Source organism: Moschus berezovskii, chromosome X (assembly GCF_049115385.1).
Source record: "Moschus berezovskii isolate FMDL1 chromosome X, NW_MosBer_1.0, whole genome shotgun sequence".
Classification (NCBI taxonomy): domain Eukaryota; kingdom Metazoa; phylum Chordata; class Mammalia; order Artiodactyla; family Moschidae; genus Moschus; species Moschus berezovskii.
This window is the reverse complement of record NC_142488.1, coordinates 13,900,573-13,924,454: the sequence shown is the minus strand read 5'-3', so window position 1 is coordinate 13,924,454 and position 23,882 is coordinate 13,900,573. Positions and strand designations below refer to the sequence as shown.

At 41.8% G+C, this 23,882-nt stretch overlaps 1 pseudogene; it reads left to right on the top strand.

Moving 5' to 3' along the window:
- Positions 1–6,439: 6,439 nt before the first annotated feature.
- On the top strand, positions 6,440–9,146 carry LOC148773225 (cardiotrophin-like cytokine factor 1 pseudogene; annotated as a pseudogene).
- The last annotated feature ends 14,736 nt before the right edge of the window (positions 9,147–23,882 follow it).

Below are 23,882 nucleotides of genomic sequence, written 5' to 3'. Positions count from 1 at the left end.
TGTTGGCAAAGTAATGTCTCTGCTTTTTAATATGCTATCTAGGTTGGTCATAACTTTCCTTCCAAGGAGTAAGCGTCTTTTAATTTCCTGGCTGCAATCAGCATCCACAGTGATTTTGGAGCCCCCCAAAATAAAGTCTGACACTGTTTCCACTGTTTCCCCATCTATTTGCCATGAAGTGATGGGACCAGATGCCATGATCTTTGTTTTCTGAATGTTGAGCTTCAAGCCAGCCTTTTCACTCTCCTCTTTCACTTTCATCAAGAGGCTTTTTAGTTCCTCTTCACTTTCTGCCATAAGGGTGGTGTCATCTGCATATCTGAGGTTATTGATATTTCTCCCAGTAATCTTGATTCCAGCTTGTGAACCTTCTAAAACTATGGTTTCCAGGACATTGCCACTAGTCATGTGTGGCTATTTAAATTTACATTTAAATAAACGAAAAGTAAATTAAAAATTCACTTTCTTAATTGTGCTAGCCACATTTCAGATGCTTAATAGCAACCTGTGGCTAGTGGCTACCATTTGGACCATACAGAATAGAACATTTCCATAGTCTCAGAAAGTTTTATTAAACAATGCTATACTGTAAGATATCCTCTATTAATTATGTCTTATTTACAAATCAAGAAACTGAGACTCACACAGGTTTAGCACTACATCCAAGGTCATCTGGCTAGTAAGGAACAGAGTCAAGATTGAAATCCAGTGTAGCTCTAGGACTTTTGCTCTTTCACCACTATGCTCATCGTAGTGAAAGAGCAAAGCTCGGTTTGTAATAGTCAGTTTGTAATAAAATGGTACTGTGTCTTCTCACAGTTTTATATTAACAAAATGCACTTACTGTTTAAAAAGTTTACAAATGTACAGTTCAATAAAAGTATAAATTTATTAATATTATTGCTATATCAGGGGAAATGTGGGGCATGTTATTTTTAATATTTTTAATGAAATATAGTTGATGTACACTATGATGTAGGTTACAGGGGTATGATATAGTAATTCACAATTTTTAAACGTTATACTCCATCTGTAGTTATAAAATATAGGCTATCTTCCCTGCATGTACAATGTATCCTTATAACTTGTTCTATACATGATAGTTTGTACTTCTTAATTCCCTACTCCTATGTCCCCCCTCCCCCCTTCCCTTGCCCCACTGGTAACCATGAGTTGGTTCTCTATATCTGTGAGTCTGCTTCTTTTGTGTTATATATATAGTTTGTTGTATTTTTTAGATTCCACATATAAATGATTTCATACAGTATGTGTCCTTTTCTGTGTGTCTTATTTTATTTAGGACAATGCCCTCCAGGTCCATCCATGTTGCTGCAAATGGTATTATTTCATTCTTTTTTATGGCTGATAATAGTCCACACACACACACACACACACACACATGCGTGCGCACATATACACACACACATACCACATCTTTATCCAGTTATCTGTTGATGGACACTTGGGTTGCTTCCATATCTTGGCAGTTATAAATAATGCTGTTATGAATAATCATGCATGTCTCTTTTAGAACTACTGTTTGTTTTGGTTTTATCCCGGATATACCCAGGAGTGAAATTTCCGGCTCATATGGTAGTTGTATTAATATTTTTAATTTTTTAAGAAGCCTCCATAATGTTTTCCACAGTGGCTGCACCAATTTACATTCTCAGCAACAGTGTACAAGGGTTTCCCTTTCTCTACATCCTTACCAACATTATTTGTATTCTTTATGATGGTAGACATGAGGTGATGGTAGAAGTGGTGACACATGTGAGGTGATATCTCATTGTGGATTTGATTTGCATTTCTCTAACGATTAGTGATTTTGAGCATCTTTTCAGGTGTCTGTTGGCCATCTGCATGTCCTCTTTGGAAAAATGACTAATCAGGTCTTCTGCCTACTTTTTAACTAGATGGTTTGTTTTCTTGATATTGAGTTGTATGAAATGTTTATATATTTTGGATATTAACCCCTTAACAGCCATATCATTTGCAAATATTTTCTTCTATTCAATAGGTTGTCTTTTCATTTTATCATGGTTTCCTTTGTTGTGGGCCGTGTTATCTTAAATCCTATAATAAGTGAGTTCTTAAAGGTGATTGCTGGCTCAAGTTTTCTCTCTTGACTATTGCCTTCAGCTCTATCTAAATACTTGACTCTCTATTTTTTATTTCATTTCAGTTGTCTTTGTTAGAACCATAACTGTGTAGAATTATTGTATAATAATTTATATTTGAGAGTTTCTTAAGTACAAGTGTCAATTCTTTAAATAATCCTTAAGTGACTTCTCTTTGAAACATCTCTAGAAAGTCTTGAGATTCTCTGAAGTGTTTGTGATTGGCTGGTAGTCACTGCAGTGGAGCTTGGAATTCCGGGAAAACTTAGCTCTTTCATAAAGCTTAATGTCTTTATTCCACATTGGTGCATCACTGGAGAAGAAAAGGAGTGGGGTTCTATTTCCTTTCTCATCCTTTGTGTGCACTAGCCCTTCCCAATGATGTGCCAATAGAAAACGTTTTGTCTCTTTCAAAATAGCAGTGGTGGATGAAGTGGAAGAGGATGTGGAGATCTTTCATCTAGTCATGTGTTTATTGATATTTCATCGAATACATGTCTTGCCCAAGTGTATAAGTAGCTGCTAGGGATCTAAAGGTAAATATGACTCTTTGCAGCTTGAAGAAAACTTGCCGTCTTACTGGGAGAAACAGTGGCACAGAGCTCTATGCTATACTAATGCATAAAGCTATTCCTGGGGTCTTATGGGAATACCCTTCTGGGGCACTGTACCCAATAGGGACAGTGTTTGAAAGCATGAGTTCTTCATTTTGCATGCCAGGACTCTTTAGGGATCTGATAAACTAAGGGTATTCTTGTTGGGGTGGTTGTGGACTAAAGTCGTATTATCATATACTGGTATTGTGCCTGATGATTCAGGGATCATCTGCCAGACATGTTGCTGTCCCATTGAGAAAGGGCCAGAGAGGGACTTCCCTTGTGGCCCAGTGGCCACGCCTCTGCACTCCCAATGCAGGGGGCCCATCTTTCATCCTTGGTCAGGGAACTACATCCCATATGCCACAACTAAAGTTCCCATGCTGCAGGGAAGATAGAGGATTCCTCGTGCCACAACGAAGACTTGGTGCAGCTGGATAAACAAACTAGAGAGTAGCCCCCACTCCAACTAGAGAAAGCCCATGTGCAGCAACGAAGACCCAGCACAGCCAAAAATAAATAAATATAATAATTCTTAGAGAACACTTTATTTAAAAAAAAATGCAAAAAAGAAAATGCTCAGAGAGTTACACATACACAAAGAAAGAAGTTCAAACCAAAGCATTTGGCACGGTAAGAAGGGATCTAAAACATTTAAATCATGCAATTTTGAAATACTTATTAATTGAAATTGATTATCTGAATTATTTACCTATATGGTAAATGCATAATATTAAATTTGCCATCTTAATCATTTCTAAGTGTACAGTTCAGTTGTGTTAAGTATATTCACGTTGTTGCGCAATAGATCGCTAGAACTTTTTCATCTTGTGAAACTAAAACTATATTCATTAAGCATGAATTCTCAGTCCTCCTTTTCCTAGCTCTTGTTCTACACTAATAATTCTCAGCCATGGTTGTTGATAAGAACCACCTAAGGACTTCTTAGGGCTATGCTGACCCTAAGCCTCACTCCAAAGATTCTGATGCAGTTGGTCTGGGTTCTGCCTTGGGCCTTCGCGTCAGTTTAAAATCTCCCCCAGTGATTCCGATGTATAGCCAGAGCCAGCGCCTTACAACGAGCAGAAAGTCAGCTTGACCATTTCAGGGGGCACGGCTTCACAGATTTCTCTTTGTCATCTTTCTCTTCGTAATGTAACATGCTTTCATGTACATACAAATCATCTGAGGATCTTGTTCAACTCTACATTCTGACTCGGCAGGTCTCAGGTCGGGCCTGAGACTGCATGTCTGACAAGGTCAAGGGTGATAGTGGTGCTGCTGGTTCATGGACCATACTCTGAAAGACAAGGTGATAAGCAACTTTATGGTATTGTTAAAGTCAGGACTTTTGTGTTGGGGGAAATTCAAGTTTTCAGATATCTTATTGTCCTTCCATAAAATCCTCACAGTCTACTGTGTTTTCTGGTTAGCTAACTGCAAGGTCATCCATCTCTGGCACTGTGCTTTCATTGGTACAGATTCTACACAGAAGTATTGCCGTGCATTGTCTATGTCTCAACACCTTTGGTGATGAAAGGAAAGCCAAAGAGTACATTAGCTTACTCTTACTTCCTTCTTTGCCATTTCCCAATTTAGATTATCTTCCATGCCTTATATCCATAATCATTGTGGAAGGGTATCTTCTCTTTCATTCCAAAGAATGAAAAGTTATGCCAAATACTGAAACAATGGAAAGGCAATGATTGTACAATTCCAGATGACACCTTTTATCCATTAGGTCTTCTATTAAAGGAACATCCAACACAAAACAAACTTACCGTGGAGGAGATGTCATGGTTCCTGTAACTGGTGAGAGGTGTGCAAGCTTGAGATGGCTTGATTCAGCAACTCAGCAGTATATTAAGGTGTACATCTTCACACACCAGGCCGTCTAGAAGGAGGAAGCTTACAGAGAGTGAGGAACCTTCTTTTCCAAAGCATAATCTCTCCTCATGTCTTGCTGCCCACATTCAGCCCTGAAATGGCCTGTGGTCATTGGAATATCCTGTATTGATTGGCTCAGGCCTGGGTTATGAAAGGGAGATTTACCTGCTTCCTGTTTACTACTATTTAAATGATTTTGCGTAGGCATTTGTTATGGATTGAATTGTGTCCTCCCCTCACCTCCCCCGCTCTTCCCAAGACAGATTCAGGTCGTAATCCTTAGTATCTCAGAATGTGACTTAGTTTGGAAATAGAGTTGTTACAGATGTGACTAGTTGTTGTTCAGTTGCTCAGTCATGTCAACTCTTTGTGACCCCATGGACTGGAGCACACCAGGCCTCCCTGTCCATCACCATCTTCTTGCTCAAACTCATGTCCATTGAGTCAGTGATGCCATCCAACCATCTCATTCTCTGTCGTCCCTTTCTCCTCCTGCCTTCAGTCTTTCCCAGAATTAGGGCCTTTTCCACTGAGTCAGCTCTTCGCATGAGGTGGCCAAAGAATTGGAGTTTCAGCTTTAACATCAGTCCTTCCAATTAACACCCAGGATTGATCTCCTTTAGAATGGACTGGTTGGATCTCCTTGCAGTCCAAGGGACTCTCAAGAGTCTTCTCCAACACCACAGTTCAAAAGCATCAATTCTTCAGCACTCAGCTTTCTTTATGAAGTCCAACTCTCACATCAAAACATGACTACTGCAGAAACCATAGTTTTGACTAAACGGGCCTTTGTCAGCAAAGTAACGTCTCTGCTTTTTAATATGTTGTCTAGGTTGGTCATAGCTTTTCTTCCAAGGAGCAAGGGTCTTTTAATTATATGTCTTTAGTCACCATCTGCAGTGATTTTGGAGCCCAAGAAGATAAAGTCTGTCACTGTTTCCATTGTTTCCCCATCTATTTGCCATGAAGTGATGGGACCGGATGCCATAATCTTAGTTTTTTGAATGTTGAGTTTTAAACCAGCTTTTTCACTCTCCTCTTTTACTTTCATCAAGAGGCTTTTTAGTTCCTCTTTGCTTTCTGCCATAAGGGTGGTGTCATCTGCATTTCGGAGGTTATTGATATTTCTCCCGGCAGTCTTGATTCCAGCTTGTGCTCATCCAGCCTGGCATTTTGCATGGTGAACTCTGCGTATAAGTTCAATAAGCAGCTTGACAATATACAGCCTTGACATACTCCTTTCCCAGTTTTGAACTAGTCCCTTGTTCCATGTGAGTGGGTGTAATTTTTAAAATTGTGGAAACTAACATGGAATTGATATCTTTTTGTTTTACCATGTAAAAATGTTTTAAAAAATGGCTCCCACACCTGCATCATTTTGTAGGACAGAATATACTGATGCTAAAAATATAATCTTAGAATGCACATTATTTAAACCGAATAAATTTAGTTTCATAAAAAAAGTCACCATGTTTCTTAATTGTTCTCAATCTCATTGTGCAACACACCAATGGAAACCTAGGGACTGGCCCTTGTCAGTTGATCGGTGTTTAGGAATCATAGATGGGAAGTTTTGAAGGAATTTATGTGAGCATGTGGCACGGTCTGCTTTTTCTTTTACATCTATGGCCCTGTTAGCTGTTTAGAGGCTGGATTGTAAGGGACAAAGAGTAGATTGAAGAGTAGCACTGAGGAGATTGCCAGAGTGGTCTCGGCATGAGATGATGAAGTATTGGTTTAAATTGGGATAAGTAGAACTGAGCCGGGCTGGACTGGGCTGGGTCAGGCAGCGAGAGTCGCTGCTCCCTTGGTGCTTGGCTGGAGCCCACCAGGCTGTCCATGTCGGGGAGCCGATGGCAGGGGACTCATTGGGGATGCTCTCGTGCCTGTGAATCTTGCTCTGGCGCCTCCCCCACCCCACCCCCACCCAGCCCTCGTCTGCATAGAAATCCCAGGGCCTGGCCTCTCCATCTAGAAAACCCGTGATCTCACTGGCTACCTGGACACCAGCTCCACAGCTTGGCCGGGACCTGTCTGAACTACCTGAGCCGCACCCCCCTTCAACGAGCCTGACTTCAACACACCTCCGCTGGGGGCAGAGACTCTGCTCAGGCGCTCTGTCATCCTGGAGGTGTGGCGAAACCTCAGGGACGAACCGCCGCTGACCCAGAACTACGAAGCCTACAGCCACCACCTGTGCTACTCGAGCGGCCTCACCCTCGAGGCCGTCACTGTCAAGCAATGCCACAGCCTGGGTGCCTCTGCCACAGCTGGCTGCCTCTGCACCAGCCTCTAGGGTGTGCTGGGAGACATTGTGGGTGTCACGGCAGCTCTGGGCTACCCACTGCCCAGCCTCTGCCTGGGACTGAGCCCACCTGGGCCCCTGGCTCTGCCCACAGTAACTTCTTCCAGAAGATGGACAGCTTCTGGCTGCGGAAGGGGCTGCAGACCTGCCTGTGACACTTGGCCAAGGACTTCAACTGGCTTAAAAAGAAGATGCAACCTCCGGCCACTGTAGTCATCCTGCCCCTGGAGGTCCATGACTTGTAACCTCTGACCTTCCTTTACCACCTTCTCTTTTCCCTCCTCCTTCAAACCCTGCTCCCATGTTGGGAAGGAGAAACCTATACGCCAACACTCATTGAGCCAGGACACCGAAGCCATGAGCCTTTAGCCCCCCTGGACTTGGAAGAGGATGTGATTCAATAAGACCTATCCACTCCCAGCCTTCCTGACTCCTCCAGGCCTGGGGAAGAGGTGCAGTAGGCCCCATCCCATTTCCACCTGATGTGATGCCCAAAGGAGCCCAAAATGATTGGTGCAAGGCTCTCATAGCTTCATGCTTCCTGCGCACTACTTGCCAGCATCCACCCAACTCCTCAAGTGGCGCTTCCAGGAAGTGTGCCTGTAGGGAAGGGAGTGGGCCACCATCTCATGTACCTTTCTGGCATGAAGCCCTTTGGCTGCCATCCTCTCCTTAGATAACTCAATATATCCAATTCAGGAAACACACATGGTAGCAAGTCGAAACAGGAAGAGATGGGATTAAAAAGGGAAGAGGTGGGGTCTGCGTTGGAGGTAATACTGAAAGCAGAGTGGGAGGGACAGACCAGACACAGGGGTCACCAAGGCAGTTGGTGTCACAGGGTGGCAACCAAAGGGCATTGCTAAGGATTTTCTTGCCATCTTCAGGACCCTTCCCCTCCACCCTCTTTCCCAGAGTGTGTGGGTAGTCAAGGCTGAGAAGGGCAACCATAGCCACAGCCACAGAATTTCATCAAAGTTTATATTGCAATAGCATTTTGAGGCGTGAGGACAGCTCCCCCAAGCCCTAGACCTCAGCCCCACCCACTCATGACTCTTCAGTTTATTTATTTATTTGAAGATGTTATATATTAGATGATATTTATTGCCGAATTTCTATCCTTGTATTAACAAATAAAATGCTTGCCTCAGGAAAAAAAAATTGGCAAAGGTAAAAATGAAGAAGTATGTGACAGAGATACTTAGAATGTATGGTCAACAGGACTTAGTTTTTGATTTATTAATAATTCTTAAAAGGAGAGGCATTGCAATCACTGGAGTTGAGTGTGTATACACACACATACACATGCCTTGACTTACCCTAGACCTGAATCAGAAGGGTCAACCTGGCTGTATGCATTTTTAAAAGCTACAAGTATGAGTCCGTTGTTCACCATTGTTTAAAAACTGATTCATAGATGGTCAGCAGAAGGAGAGGGGGTAACCAAGGAGTGCTCCCAGGTTTTTGAGTTAACGATAGAATGGACATGAATCTGAGCAAACTCCAAGAGATGGTGAAGGACTGAGAAGCCTGGCGTGCTGCAGTCTATGGGGTCGCAGAGTTGGACACGACTGATCGACTGAACAACAACAATGACAGAAATCGTGGTAAAGAATAGCTTGAACTCCTTTAATGAAATTATTTCATTTTATGAAAACAGTATTTTATTGAATAGGCTGAACTCAGTGTAGGCAGTCTTCTTGTTTCTGGAACATCCCTATAGCTTCTTTGGTATTTCTAATACTGAAGAGCAATCTCATTTTCAAGTGTTGAAAAATTCATTCCAATCCATTATCCGCAAAATGAGACTATATAAGAAAGCAAATATAGCATAATTATAGTAAGAACAAAAAAGTACTCCTAACAAGGAAGGTGCAAGACCAGAATGAAGGAAACAAATACTGCTAAAGGACCCTCCCCTCCAAAAAAATTAGTAGTGACACATCTTTTAAAATAGAAACTCAATGTCATTAAGTTGTCAGTTCTCTCTCTGTTCGTTAATGGATATAACCCAGTTCCAATAAAAATACCAGTAGATTTTCTTTGAAACAAGTCGTCCTGATTCTAAAGTTTCTGTGGAAAAATCTGCAAGCCAGAAAACTCTTGAAGATTCTGAAAAAGAAAAGCAAGTGGAGAGTCACCCTACTGGTTATTAAGATGTATAATAAAATTGCTCTTGTTTAGTCACTCAATTGTGTCTGACTCTTTTGCAACTCTATGAACTGTATCCTGTCAGGCCCTCTGTCCATGGGATTTCCCAGGCAGGAATACTGGAGTGGATTGTCATTTCCTTCTCCAGGGGAATCTTCATGACCCTTGGATCAAACCTGTGTTTCCTACATTGCAGGCAAGGTCTTTACCACTGAGCCACCGGGGAAGCCCATATAGTAAAATATCAATGAGGAAAAACGTGTTTCTGGTGTACGCATAGACACACCAGAGTAGAACAGAACAGAAAATTCCGAAATAGAACCAAATGCTTATAAGAATATGTACATTGACAACATTCCACTTCGGTGAGTAAAAGGTGATCCTAGGAAATCCAAGTAGCCATCTGGAGAAGACATGGGAGAATGTGCCCATTACCAGGATCAAAGTTTCAAGTATTAAAAAAGGAAAAAAAAAAACTAGATGAAAATAAGGGATAACTTCCAAAGATTATCAATTTATTTTACAAAGTCCAGAAGCCATAACATTCAGTCACATAAAAAGAAAAACTCAAAACATCTTTATTAAAAAATAAAAAGACAACATGGGAAAGATGTCATTTGTGATCTGGCTTAAAATAAGGACTAACATCTGCAATACAGAGAAGATATCTTGAAAATGGTAAAGGGAACATGTCAATAGGGAAAATGGTGAAGGAAAAAATGAGTGGAGAAGGAGATGCAAATAAACGTTTTAACAACATGTGCAACTTAAAGCAAAAAGAAAAATGTATCCATAAAACTGGACTTTCATTAACAACTTTCAGCTCTGTGATGTTGGTAAACTTTGTGAATGTATGTGTTGTTTCAGCAATCCTAAACCTTGAAATGCATGCTGGAAGAAACTTTCAGACCGGTAGGAAGTTTTGTACATAAAATTCAGTCTACAAATGAAAATAAATAGCAAATACACCTAGTGACAAAAAAACAAACTCTGACTTTCATTTAGCAGTAAAATGAAATACATTTCCACTCTCCCAATGGACAAAACTGGATACACTACAAAAGACATTTTAAAGGATTCAGAGAGCTGTGCAAAGACTGGATGAACTGACATTACAGAAAAGGGAGAGTTGTTCCAAAATGACTCGATAATTGCTGGTCCTTTGTTTATCTCGGGGCAGGCTGTAGATCACGCTTGTTCCAGGCAAAGGGCTTCTGCTTGAAGACAGAGAAGTCAGCAGCCTTTTAGCAGTTGCATAGTACCATAATGACATTGAAATATTAAGGGGCTCTAAAGGCGCATAGTTTTCACCTTGGAATAGTTTCATCTTCGGTGGCTGTAAAAGAAATGGAGGAGCTAGCACAAAACCTTTTAAAAGACAAATATATGAAATATCTTTCAGTTGTACAGTGCTACCAGAGAGGAGCATTTCTTTAAACACATGGTGAGTTTCCCCTTAAAGATATTTCCCAAGTTTTAAAGCTGAGTGAAGTAGGAGGCTAATGGAGGCTGAAAACCTCTGAAAGTCAGAACTATCCATTAGCTTCTAGGGCCAAGGAGATCTGTATTTCTGCAACCTATGAACAGGAATATACTAGGAGACAGGGCCTTACAAAGTTTGCAGTATGTTCCAGATCAAGCTGAATTTCTGATTGGATTGAGTTTATTAGCTACTCACCTTAATTGCATAATAAAAGGGAAACCCTCTTTTCTGTGAAACTTCTGTGGTTTTTCTATTCACACTATCTGGCACAGAGTTAAATTTCTAGATGAGCAAAAAGCAACACTGGCAATTAAGAGGGAAAAAATAGATGTGGATCTATGGATGTTGCTGATACTGAAGTTAGCTTATAAGAGTTCTAAAATATGTTATAGAATATATTTTACATAGAGGATAAGGACAAAAGAGATGAAAGAACAGAAAATTTAAAATGATTGGGATGTCTAAATAATCAAAACCAAAGTTTAGAACTGAAAAAGGCAGTGTCTACAATTTAAAGCATAATGTATGAGTTTGGCATCAGAGGGGACATGGCAGGATGTAGGATTAGTGAACTGGGATATGGGTCAATGGAAAATGCTCAAACTGAAGCAGAGAAAGAGTGGAAAAAAGATTAGTGTATAAGAGACATGTAAGACCTACTCAAATGGTTTAACATTCATGTAATTCACATTCCATAGGAAAAAAGAATGAGGCAAAAGCAATATTTGAAGAGGTCATAGTTGAGAATTTGTTTGAAACTCATTCAAGACATCAACTCAGGGACTCAAGAAACAAGAAACTGCACTTAATATGCGTTAAGGAAAAACAGCTGATAAAGTCAAGTGGAAAATCTGAAAAGGGGTTAGAGAAGAATACATTGCCTTCAAAAGAACAAGAGTATAACCAACAGCCAGTGTCTTATAAGAAACATTGAAACCCAGAAAGCAATGGAATTTCACCTTTAAACTGCTTATAGAAAATAACTGAACTGAAAACTATAGATGTAGCAAAAATATGCTTCAAAAATGAAAATAACATACATACATTTTCAATCAAAGACTAAGGGAATTCATTGCCAGCAGACCTGCTCTAAAATATTAAGGGGATTTCTTCAGGCAAGAACAAAATGATGCTGTATGAAAACATGAAAATTACAGGAGAGAATGAAGAGCATATTCAAAGATAAATAGTAAATATACATGAATCAATATTGTACAAAACAGTTATTGTTATGTCTTCAAATTATTTGTAGAATTAAAATACATGATGACAGAAAAGTGACATTACCAAGATGGCAAAGCAGGACACCCAAGCCTCTGTCTCCCTCCAGAGAACAACAAACAGCAATCCATAAACAAAAATAGCTATGGGAGTACTCAGGAGTCCACTTAGGAAGCTTCAGCAACACACTGGACCACTAACCTGAGAATAACTATATAAAAAAAGAGTAGGAAGAACAGTTCCATTTTGCCTGCATCATTCCAGTCCCAAGTGAACACTGGTCAGTGCCCAGAGGGAGCTCCCTGGCCCAAAACAGTTCCCTTTGCTGGGAGAAGAAGAAAGGAATGAGTGATGAGTGACCAGCTTACCCAGCCTTTCAGGATACTGCACAAAAGACCTGCTTCATTTCATGCTACCCAGAAACTTGCATAGTTGTGACATCTAGAGATGGCTAGGAATATGGAAGATGGGCAGGGGCTACTGGTATCAGCCATGCAGTGGGAGTGAATGTGGTTCCCAGTGACCTGCTCTGCAGATGACCCCAATAGCCTTTGCCACTTGCGGACCCCTGCAGCTTGCACCACTGAGTACCTCATCACAGGCCCCAGCAGACCACTCCCCAGAAGGTCCCAAAAGCTTTTGACATTGAGGAAACCAATGGCCAGCACAGCCACCGTGGCCCCCTGCAGCTTCTGTTCCTGAGGGTTTCATTTTGCCTTTGCAGACAGACGCCAGCTGCCTGAGTCCCTTCCTGTTTTCCTCTGTCTTTGCCCAGAACTTGCTGCAGGATGTCCAGGACCCAGAATCTGCACTGGCAATTAGACACAAATCCCACTCCAGTAGTCCTTGCCTGGAAAATCGCATGGACAGAGGAACCTGGTGGGCTGCAGTCCATGGGGTTGCAAAGAGTCGGGCACGACTGAGTGACTAACACACTTGTGATGGTGTGGGTGCATAATGCCAACTTAGGTCCATGCACTACCACCCTTTGGCTACCTGCAGCTAGCCCCAGTAGATGCATGAGGGTGTGCCGAAAGCCCAGGCAACTCAGCTGCTTATATGCCTGGAGCTGGCCCTGCCTCCTTTGACTGGACCTTACTGCCATGCATGTACCTGCAGCTAGCTCCTGCCGCCACATGAGGGCACATTAAAGAGCCTGGAACCCTGCAGATACTTCTGTGTCCACCATTGGCCCCAACCCTGACATTGGCCCTTGTCCCTGCATGTGTCCCCTCAGCTGGCTTCCACCCCCACAAAGGCACCTACAGCCAATGCCCATAGTCGAACATGTGCACACCACCAGCTCTGGCCAGAACTAATACCAGTCCCAGACCCTCACTTCTGGACCTGGAGGTATCACTGAGGACCCCAACATCCATTGTAGCCACCAGATACCCTGCAGCTCTCACCACAATGGATCCTGGAGTTGTCAACTTTGTGATCAACGACTGATTGAGTCGATGAGATGCTTTGCACCGCCCCAGACCCAGAGACACCACATGCCCCCACACTTGGCACCTCACACCACTCGACCAAATGCCACAGCATGCACCAGCATGCCCTGAGTCACAGGTGAAGGTTTTCCCTTACCAAAATCAGTCCATTAAATCTGGAAGAGGCAACTACTCTGAGTACACAGACAGACAAGGTTTCACAGAGCACAATGAGTTGAGAAACATGACACCACCAAAGGAATACAGTAAACTTCCAGTAACTGATTCCAGAGAAATGGAGATCCACAAACTGCCTGACAGGTAGTCCAAGATAATTGGTCGAAAGTTCAGAGAGCTATAGATTGACAATTTAACAAAAGCAAGGAAAAGATCCAAGAACAAAATGAAGTTCAACAGAGAGACAAAAAACATTAAAAAAAGAACAAATACATTTTGGAGCCGAGGAATATAATGATTGAAATTTAAAAATGCAATAGACAGTTCCAACAGCAGACTTGATCAAGAGAAGTGAACTGGAAGACATTTCATTTGAAATTATCCAGTCAGAGGAAAGAAAAGAATGAAAAGGAATGAAGAAATCTTACAGGACAACTCAAGCCAATTAATATTATAGAAATCCTAAAAGGAAAAAATAGAAAGGAGCAGAAAGCTTATTTAAAGAAATAATGGCCCCAAAAGCCTCAAATCTGGGGAAAGATATGGATGTCCAGGTACATAAAGGTCAAAGGTCCTCAATCAGGTTCAACCCAACCAAGGCTTCATTGAAACATTGTAATAAAACTGTCAAAGACAGAGAGCATTTTTTCCAGAGAAAGCAAGATCAGCAAGAGAAAAGAAGCTCATTACATACAAGAAAAACCACATCCCAATGCCCAGCCCTCAACATAAGTAGGTTTCTCAGCAGAAATCTTGCAGACCAGGGAAGAGCAGGATGGTATATTCAAATTGATAAAAGAGTAATCTGCCAGCCACAAATACTTTGCCCAGCAAAGTTGAGGGACTTCCCTATAGCTGAGATGGTAAACAATCTGCCTGCAATGCAGCAGACCCGGGTTCAATCCCTGGGTCAGGAAGATCCCCTGCAGGAGGAAATGGCAACCCACTCCAGTATTCTTGCCTGGAGAATCCCATGGACAGAGGAGCCTGGCAGGCTACAGTCCATGGGGTCACCAAGAGCTGCACACGACTGAAGTGACTAACACACACATACAGCAAAGCTGAACTTCAGGAATGAAGGAGAGAAAATTACATTCTTAGGCACACAGAAGCTGAAGGAATTCATCACAACTGGACATATTTACAAGAAATGCTAAAGAAGTTCTTCAAGTTGAAAAGAAAGAATGCTAAGTAGTAACATGAAATCATATGAAAGTATAAAACTTACTCGTCAAGGTAAATAGTCAAATTAAGAGTACACTAATATTGTAATGGTGGTATCTGGCTCACTTATAACTTTAGTGTAAAGGTTAAATAATGAAAGTATTAAAAATATAGCTGCAATAATTTGTTATTGGATATGCAATATAAAAGATGTAAATTGTCACATCAAAATCATTAACTGGAAAAGCAGTGTACTCTGGGTGAGAATGTAAATTGATACAGTCACTTTCCTCAAAAAATTCAAAATGGAAATTTAATTGGAATTAAAAAATTCATATTATCCATCAATTCTCACTTCTGGGTGTATATCCAGAGGACATAAAATCAGTTTCTGGAAGAAACATCTGCAATCTCATGTTTATTTCAGCATTATTCACAGCAGGCAAGATATGTCCATTGATGAATGAATAAAGAAAATGTTACATTTATGCAATCAAATATTATTAAGCCTTAAAAAAGAAGGAAATCCTGCCATTTGACAACATGTATAACCTGGAGAACATTATGCCAAATGAAATAAGCCTACAGAGAAAGAGAAATATCACATGATCTAACTTATATGTAAAATTGTTTAAAAAAAAGAAGGAAAAAGTATTGAGCTTATAGTACCAGAGAGTAGATTGGTGTGTACCAGAGGCTGAAGGGCAAAGGAAAGGGAAAAGTGATTGATCAAAGGGTACTAAATTTCTATTATAAGATGAATAAGTCCTGGGAGCCTAGTGTATAGCATGGTGACTGTAGTTAACGTATGTTTGAAATTTGCTAAAAGAGTAGATCTCATGTGCTCAAATCATAGAAGAGAAAACTAACTACAGGGAGGTGATGGAAATGTTAGTTAGATTGTGGTTATCACTTCACACAATATCAATATATGTTGTACATCTTAAAATACAATTTTTTAAATTTATTTATTTTAATTGGAGGCTAATTACATTACTGTATTGGTTTGGCGATACAGTGACATGAATCTGCCCCGGGTGTACATGTGTTCCCCATCTTGAACCCCCTTCCCACCTCCCTCCCCATCCCATCCCTCTGGGTCATCCCAGTACATCAGCCCCGAGCATCCTGTATCATGCATCACACCTGGACTGGCGATTCGTTTCACATATGATAATATACATGTTTCAATGCCATTCTCCCAAATAATCCCACCCTCGCCCTCTCCCACAGAGTCCAAAAGACTGTTCTAGATCTGTGTCTCTTTTGCTATCATTTGAGAAAAATAAGTATATAAATGATTAAAATAGTAATATAAAATGCATTGCAACAATTACAAAGCAGTCTGGAGGGAAATGGATTTTAAGACTGTTAGGGACTACTGAAACAGCAGTGTAAAGCAACTGTACTCCCAATTTTTTTAAAAAATGAGTATTAGGTTCTAAACATATCAGGAAAATGAAAAAAATAATAGTTTGTATTAGGCTATAGTAAGCCAAAAAAAGCATTTTGTAATCTATAAGTTAAACACTAAAGATTAATAGTTGTTTGGATGGCTCAGAAATTCCACTCCTAGGTACTTGAACAATGATATAGATTAAGTTCATAAGCATACTATTGTATTGAACAAAAACATAAATGAGTAAATAATTTATGATTTTATCTATGTGAAGTTCTAGAATAGACAAAATTAATCTATGACTGGGAAGATGTTAACTAGAAAGAGTTATGAACTTTCTGCGACGATAGAAACGTTGTAAATCTTGATTAGAGTGACGGTTACATAAGTATATAATATACATTTGTTAGAAATCATCAAACTGTACCTTTAAATCTGTGCATTTTATTTTATGTAAATTTACCTTGATAAAATATTATTGCTAAAACAAATAGGGAAAGAGTAGTCAAAATGTTATTCATTAAAAAGAAGGCAAGTGAAAAGGAAAGAAGGAACAGAAACCAGATGGGCCAGATAGAAAACAAATACAATAGTAAGATTTTGTCGTTGTTGTTCAGTTGCTTATTTGTGTCCAACTCTTTGCAACCCCATGGACTGTAGCATGCCATCCTTCCTGTCCTTCACTGTCTCCCGGAGTTTGCTCACACTCATGTACATTGAGTCAATGATGCCATCCAACCACCTCATCTTCTGTCTCCCCCTTCTCCTGCCCTTAATCTTTCCCAGCATCAGAGTCTTCTTCAATGAGTCAGCACTTCATGTCAGGTGGCCAAAATATTGTAGATAGTATAGTAAGATAGTAGATATAAATCCAACAGTGTGTCAGTAATTGCATTTAATGTAAATGGATTGAATATTCCAGATAAAAGACACAAGTTGTTATCGTTATTTGTATATTTCTTAGTTTAGGTTTGTCTGTCTTATATATAAGAGTTACACTTTAAATAGTAAGATACAGAAAGGTGAAAAGTAAAAGTATGGACAAAGATATACCATGCCAACATTAAGCCAAAGCAGGCTAGCATAGTGATGTTAATCTGCAGACAGTAAGAATAGAATAATTTTCCAGGTTACATGTTGTCTACAACTGTAGAATACACCCACATATAAAGTTAACACTGAATATTATGTGATCCCCATTTTCACAGTGAAAAACTACCATGGTTCAGGTTTGTGAGAGAGCATTGTAGAAAGAGCAAGCAATGTTTTGCAGAGTCATTAGAGGGAAACAAACTTGGAAATATAGTTAATGGGAATTTTCGAGAGTTGAGAGTCATTTCTCTCAACCCCACACCTGGCTTTAGGAGAGCTCAGATCAAAAATTAATACTTCCAGAACCCTGTGAATTATTTGCAGTGAGTATCAAGTCTTACAGTTGTTGCTGTTCAGTCACTAAATCATGTCCGACTCTTGGCGACCCCATGACTGCAGCCCACCAGGCTTCTCTGTCCTTGTGGTGAAGTTTACTATTTTTGTGAACCCTGCATGGTTCATCGTGGCTTTATTTACTCTCAGCTAATCATGTATGTTATTCTGATTTTAGAAAACAGTCTAAGTTCAAATCTGGGACCCACCACTTTATAGCCAGATATGTTAGGCTAGTTATTCAACCTCCAGGGGCCCAAGTTGCTGTCTGAAGCTCAGCTGAGCTAGGAAGAGCTGAGCTGCCAGGTGTTAGAGTGGCTGATGAAGACAGGCAGCCAAAGAAAAGTAGCATTCAAGCATTTACTCACCTACTGTGATAGTATAAGCAAGAGCAGAGAGAGCGCCAGCGACCTACACTTCCATTTTCCACCGAGGCAGGGCCCACTAGGTGAATCAGCACAGGGAGAGGGGTCATCTGCCTGCTGAGGGAGGCCCACACAAGGGGCTGCTGCTGCTCTATGGACCTGGAAGGGAGAAGGGAAAGGCTAGGAGTGGAAAAGGACTGAGTCTGAGTGGAGGAAAGTGTGTTCAAGGATCTTGTCTTCTTCCCCTGATAAAGAGGTCTCAGGGGAGGCACCAGAGGAAGGCCCCAGATAAGAAGGAGGCCTCTGAATCAAGGTGCCTGGACTAGGGAGTCAGATACACATCAGGACACCCGCCAGGTAAAGCATTTGTAACTGCCTGTGCTTGGGTCTGAAAAATCATGTGTAGGCTTTTGGCCAGAAGCTGGACTCCTCAGTTTCGACTGTAAACTGGGGGATCATAAATGGAATGATGGGGACTTCCCTAGTGCTCCAGTGGTTGGGACTCCACAATTCCAATGCAAGGGGCATGGGTTCAATCCCTGATCGGGGAGCTGGGATCCTACACGATCTATGGACCAGCAAAAATTGAAAAGAGAAAAAAATGGCATGATACATATAAAATGTTTAGGTGAACTCCTGGTTCAGTTCAGTTCAGTTCAGTCACTCAGTCGTGTCCGACTCTTTGCGACCCCATGAATCACAGCACGCCAGGCCTCCCTGTCCATCACCAACTCCCGCAGTTCGCTCAGACTCATGTCCATCGAGTCGGTGATGCCATCCAGCCAACTCATTCTCTGTCATCCCCGACTCCTCCTGCCCCCAATCCCTCCCAGCATCAGAGTCTTTTCCAGTGAGTCAGCTCGTTGCATGAGGTGGCAAAAGTTCCACATGATAAATTCCCAAGTGTCTATTATTTTAGTGTTGTTAGTGTTACCCTTGAGTTAAAACTCCTTACTTGTGATGTTGTGATATATAATAAGAAATATATATATATATATAAATATATGTGTGTGTGTGTGTATATATGTACAGTTTACCTTTGAACAACATGGGTTTGAACCTCAAGGGTCCACTTATGCTAGGATTTTTCTCAGTAGTAAACACTGCAGTATTACGTGATGCTTGGTTGGTTGAATCCAGGAATCCAGAAACAAGGATATGGAAGGATGGCTATAAGTTACACTCTGATTTTTGACTTTGAAGAGAGTAGGCGCCCCTTGCATTGTTCAAGGGTCAACTGTATTTAGTCTTCATCCTCATTTCTGGCGGGCTTCCCAGGTGGTGCTAATGGTAAAGAACCCACCTTCCAATGCAGGAAACATAATGAAATGTGGGTTTGCTCCCTGGGTCGGGAAGATCGATTGGGAAAGGAAATGGCACCCTATTCTAGTATTCTTGCCTGGAGAATGTCATGGACAGAGGAGCCTGACTGGATACTGTCCATTGAGTCGGAAAGAGTCGAACGGGAATGAAGTGATTTACCATGAACATAAGCCTCATTTCTGACACAGAACTCCTAAAATCCTTGGAATTTCTGGTAAGTACAGTTCAGCTGTTCACTTATATTCAGCTCTTTGTGACCCCATGGACTGCAGCACACGAGGCCTCCCTGTCCATCACCAACTCCTGGAGCTTACTTAAACTCATGTCCATTGAGTCGGTGATGCCATCCAACCATCTCATCCTCTGTCGTCCCCTTCTCCTGCCTTCCATCGTTCCCACCATCAGAGTCTTTTCCAGTGAATCAGTTCTTTACATCAGGTGGCCAAGTTATTGGAGCTTCAGCTTCAGTATCAGTCCTTCCAATGAATATTCAGGACTGATTTCCTTTAGGATGGACTGGTTGGATTTCCTTGCAGTCCAAGGAACTCTCAAGAGTCTTCTCCAACACCACAGTTCAAAAGCATCAGTTCTTCAGCGCTCAGCTTTCTTTATAGTCCAACTTTCACATTCATACATGGTTTCTGGAAAAACCATAGCTTTGACTAGACGGACCTTTGTTGGCAAAGTAATGTCTCTGCTTTTTAATATGCTGTCTAGGTTGGTCATAGCTTTTCTTCCAAGGAGCAAGTGTCTTTTAATTTCATGGCTGCACTCACCATCTGCAGTGACTTTGGAGTTCCCCAAAATAAAATCTCTCATTGTTTCCATTGTTTCCCCATCTATTTGCTGTGAAGTGATGAGAAAAGGCAGAGGAACCAGAGATCAAATTGCCAACATCCGCTGGATCATCAAAGAAGCAAGAGAGTTCCAGAAAAACATCTATTTCTGCTTTATTGACTATGCCAGAGTTTGACTGTGTGGATCACAATAAACTGTGGAAAATTCTGAAAGAGATGGGAATACCAGACCACCTGACCTGCCTCGTGAGAAATCTGTATGCAGGTCAGGAAGCAACAGTTAGAACTGCACATGGAACAACAGACTGGTTCCAAATAGGAAAAGGAGTATGTCAAGGTTGTATACTGTCACCCTGCTTATTTAACTTATAAGCAGAGTACATCATGAGAAATGCTGGACTGGATGAAGCACAAGCTGGAATTAAGGTTGCCAGGAGAAATATCAATAACCTCAGACATGCAGATGACACCACCCTTATGGCAGAAAGCAAAGAAGAACTAAAGAGCCTCTTGATGAAAGTGAAAGAGGAGAGTGAAAAAGTTGGCTTAAAGCACAACATTCAGAAAACAAAGATCATGGCATCTGGTCCCATCACTTCATGGGAAATAGATGGGGAAACAGTGGAAAAAGTGGCAGACCTTATATTTGGGGGCTCCAAAATCACTGCAGATGGTGACTGCAGCCATGAAATTAAAAGATGCTTACTCCTTGGAAGGAAAGTTATGACCAACCTAGATAGCATGTTAAAAAGCGGAGATACTGCTTTGCCTACAAAGGTCTACTCAAGGTTTTTCCAGTAGACATGTATGGATATGAGACCTGAACTATAAAGAAAGCTGAGCACTGAAGAATTGATGCTTTTGAACTGTGGTGTTGGAGAAGACTCTTGAGAGTCCCTTGGACTGCAAGGAGATCCAACCTGTCCATCCTAGAGGAGATCAGTCCTCAGTGTTCACTGGAAGGACTGATGTCCTGAAACTCCAATACTTTGGCTACCTGATGCAAAGCACTGACTCATTTGAAAAGATCTTGATGCTGGGAAACATTGAAGGCAGGAGGAGAAGGGGATGACAGAGGATGAGATGATTGGATGGCATTACCGACTCAATGGAAATGAGTTTGAGTAAACTCTGGGAGTTGGTGATGGACAGGGAGTCCTGGCATGCTGTGGTCCATGGCATCCTGAAGAGTTGGACATGACTGAGTGACTGAAGTGAACTGATGGGACCAGATGCCATGATCTTAGTTTTCTGAACGTTGAGTTTTAAGCCAACTTTTTCACTCTCCTATTTCACTTTCATCAAGAGACTCTTTAGTTATTCTTCGCTTTCTGCCCTAAGGATGGTATCATGTGTGTGTCTGAGGTTATTGAAATTTCTCCCGACAATCTTGATTCCAGCTTGTGATTCATCCAGCCCGGCATTTCACATGATGTACTCTGCATATAAGTTAAATAAGCAGGGTGACAATATACAGCCTTGACGTACTCTTTTCCCAATTTGGAACCAGTCTGTTGTTCCATGTGCAGTTCTAACTGTTGCTTCCTGACCTGCATACAGATTTCTCAGGAGGCAGGTCAGGTGGTCTGGTATTCCCATCTCTTTAAGAATGTTCTGCAGTTTGTTGTGATTCACAGGGTCAAAGGCTTTGGTGTAGTCAATAAAACAGAAGGTGATATTTTTCTGGAACTCTCTTGCTTTTTCAATGGTCCAGTGATGTTGGCAATTTGATCTCTGGTTCTTCTGCCTTTTCTAAATCCAGCTTGAACATCTGGAAGTTCATGGTTCTTGTAATGTTGAAGCCTGGCTTGGAGCATTTTGAGCATTACTTTGCTAGCATGTGAGATTAGTGCAATTATGTGGTTGTTTGAACATTCTTTGGCATTGCCTTTCTCTGGGACTGGAATAAAAACTGAGTTTTCCAGTCCTGTGGTCACTGATGAGTTTTCCAAATTCGCTGGCATATTGAGTGCAGCACTTTCACACCATCATCTTTTAGGATTTGCAATAGCTTGAGAAGGCAATGGCAAGCCACTCCAGTACTCTTGCCTAGAAAATCCAATGGATGGAGGAGCCTGGTAGGCTGCAGTCCATGGGATCACTGTGAGTCGGACTTGACTGAGCGACTTCACTTTCACTTTTCACTTTCACACATTGGAGAAGGAAATGGCAACCCACTCCAGTGTTCTTGCCTGGAGAATCCCAGGGACAGGGGAGCCTGGTGGGCTGCCGTCTTTGGGGTCGCACAGAGTTGGACACGACTGAAGTGACTTAGCAGCTGGAATTCTATCACCTCCACTAGCTTTGTTCATAGTGATGCTTCCTAAGGCCCACTTGACTTTGCATTCCAGGATGTCTGGCTCTAGATGGGTGATCACACCATCGTGGTTATCTGGGTCATGAACATATTTTTTGTATAGTTCTTCTGTGTGTGTTCTTGCCACCTCTTCTTAATATCTTCTGCTTCTGTTAGGTCCATACCATTTCTGTCCTTTATTGTGCCCATCTTTTCATGAAATGTTCCCTTGGTATCTCTAATTTTTTTGAAGAGATCTCTAGTCTTTCCCATTCTATTGTTTTCCTCTATTTCTTAGCTGTGATCACCAAAGAAGTCTTCCTTATCTCTCCTTGCTATTCTTATCTTGCTTTGCTATTCTTTGGAATTTCCTGTAAAGAGAGATACAATTGTTAAGGGTCTTCCCTGGTGGCTCAGAGGTTAAAGCATATGCCTGCAATGTGGGAGACCTGGGTTTGATCCCTGGGTCCGGAAGATCCCCTGGAGAAGGAAATGGCAACCTACTCCAGTATTCTTGCCTGGAGAATCCCATGGACAGAGGAGCCTGGTGGGCTACAGTCCATGGGGTTGCAAAGAGTTGGACAGGACTGAGTGACTTCACTTTCTTTTGTTAAGTTAATGAAGTGACCTTTGGACTGCGCTTAAGGATGTGGGCTGGTTGTCAGTGGAGCCAACCTTGTGATTGGAGGGTTGGAAGGTTCAGTCCCACCTCCAACCTCCCCTCCCCTGTAGAGGAGGGGCTGGAGGTTGAGTTCCTTAGCCAGTAGACAGTGATTATATCAGCCTTGCCTACCTAATGAAGCCTCCAGGGTTTGGGGAGCTTGCAGGTTGGTGAACATGTGGGAATTTGGGGAAGGTGGCACCTGAAGAAGGCAAAGAAGCTCTGTGCCCTTTCCCCATACCTTGTCATATGTGTTTCTTTCACCTGGCTGTACCTGAGTTGTATCCTTTTATAATAAATTGGTAAGCTGGGGAGTATATTGGAGAAGGAAATGGCAACCCAGTCCAATATTCTTGCCTGGAGAATCCCATGGACAGAGGAGCCTGGCTATGGTCCATGGGGTTGCAAGAGTTGGACATGACTTAGTGACTAAACCACCAGGCAGTAAATGGGTTTCCTGAGTGTCCTACACTGTGCCATCTCACATCAGATGCCAGTCACAAGCCCAAGTTATTAGACTTTTGTACAGAGAAGGAAATGGCAACCCACTCCAGTATTCTCTCCTGGAGAATCCTATGGACAGAGGAGCCTGGCGGGCTATGGTCCATGGGATTGCAAGAGTCAGACACGACTTAGTGACTAAACCAACAACAGAATTATTATTCCTCTTACCAACCAGTTACATATCAGATGTTCCCATGACCCCTTCCTTGGGTTCCATCAGTTTGCTAGAGATGTGTGAAAACCACCGCCCCCACACTTTGAAATTGGGTCCAAAAACCCAAGAGACTTGTAGTTGCTTATGGGTGTGTGCTCAGTCACTCAGTTGTGTCCGACTCTTTGTGACCCCATGGACCGTAGCCCTCCAGGCTCCTCTGTCCATGGGCTTTTCCAGGCAAGAATACTGCAGTGGGTAGCCATTTCCTTCTCCAGGGGGTCTTTCCATCCCAGGGATTGAACCTGAGTCTCTTACGTTCCTGGGTTTCCCTGGTGGCTCAGTGGTCAACAGTCCTCCTGTCAGTGCAGGAGATGCAGGTTCCATCCCTGTGTCGGGAAGATCCCTTGGAGTAGGAAATGGC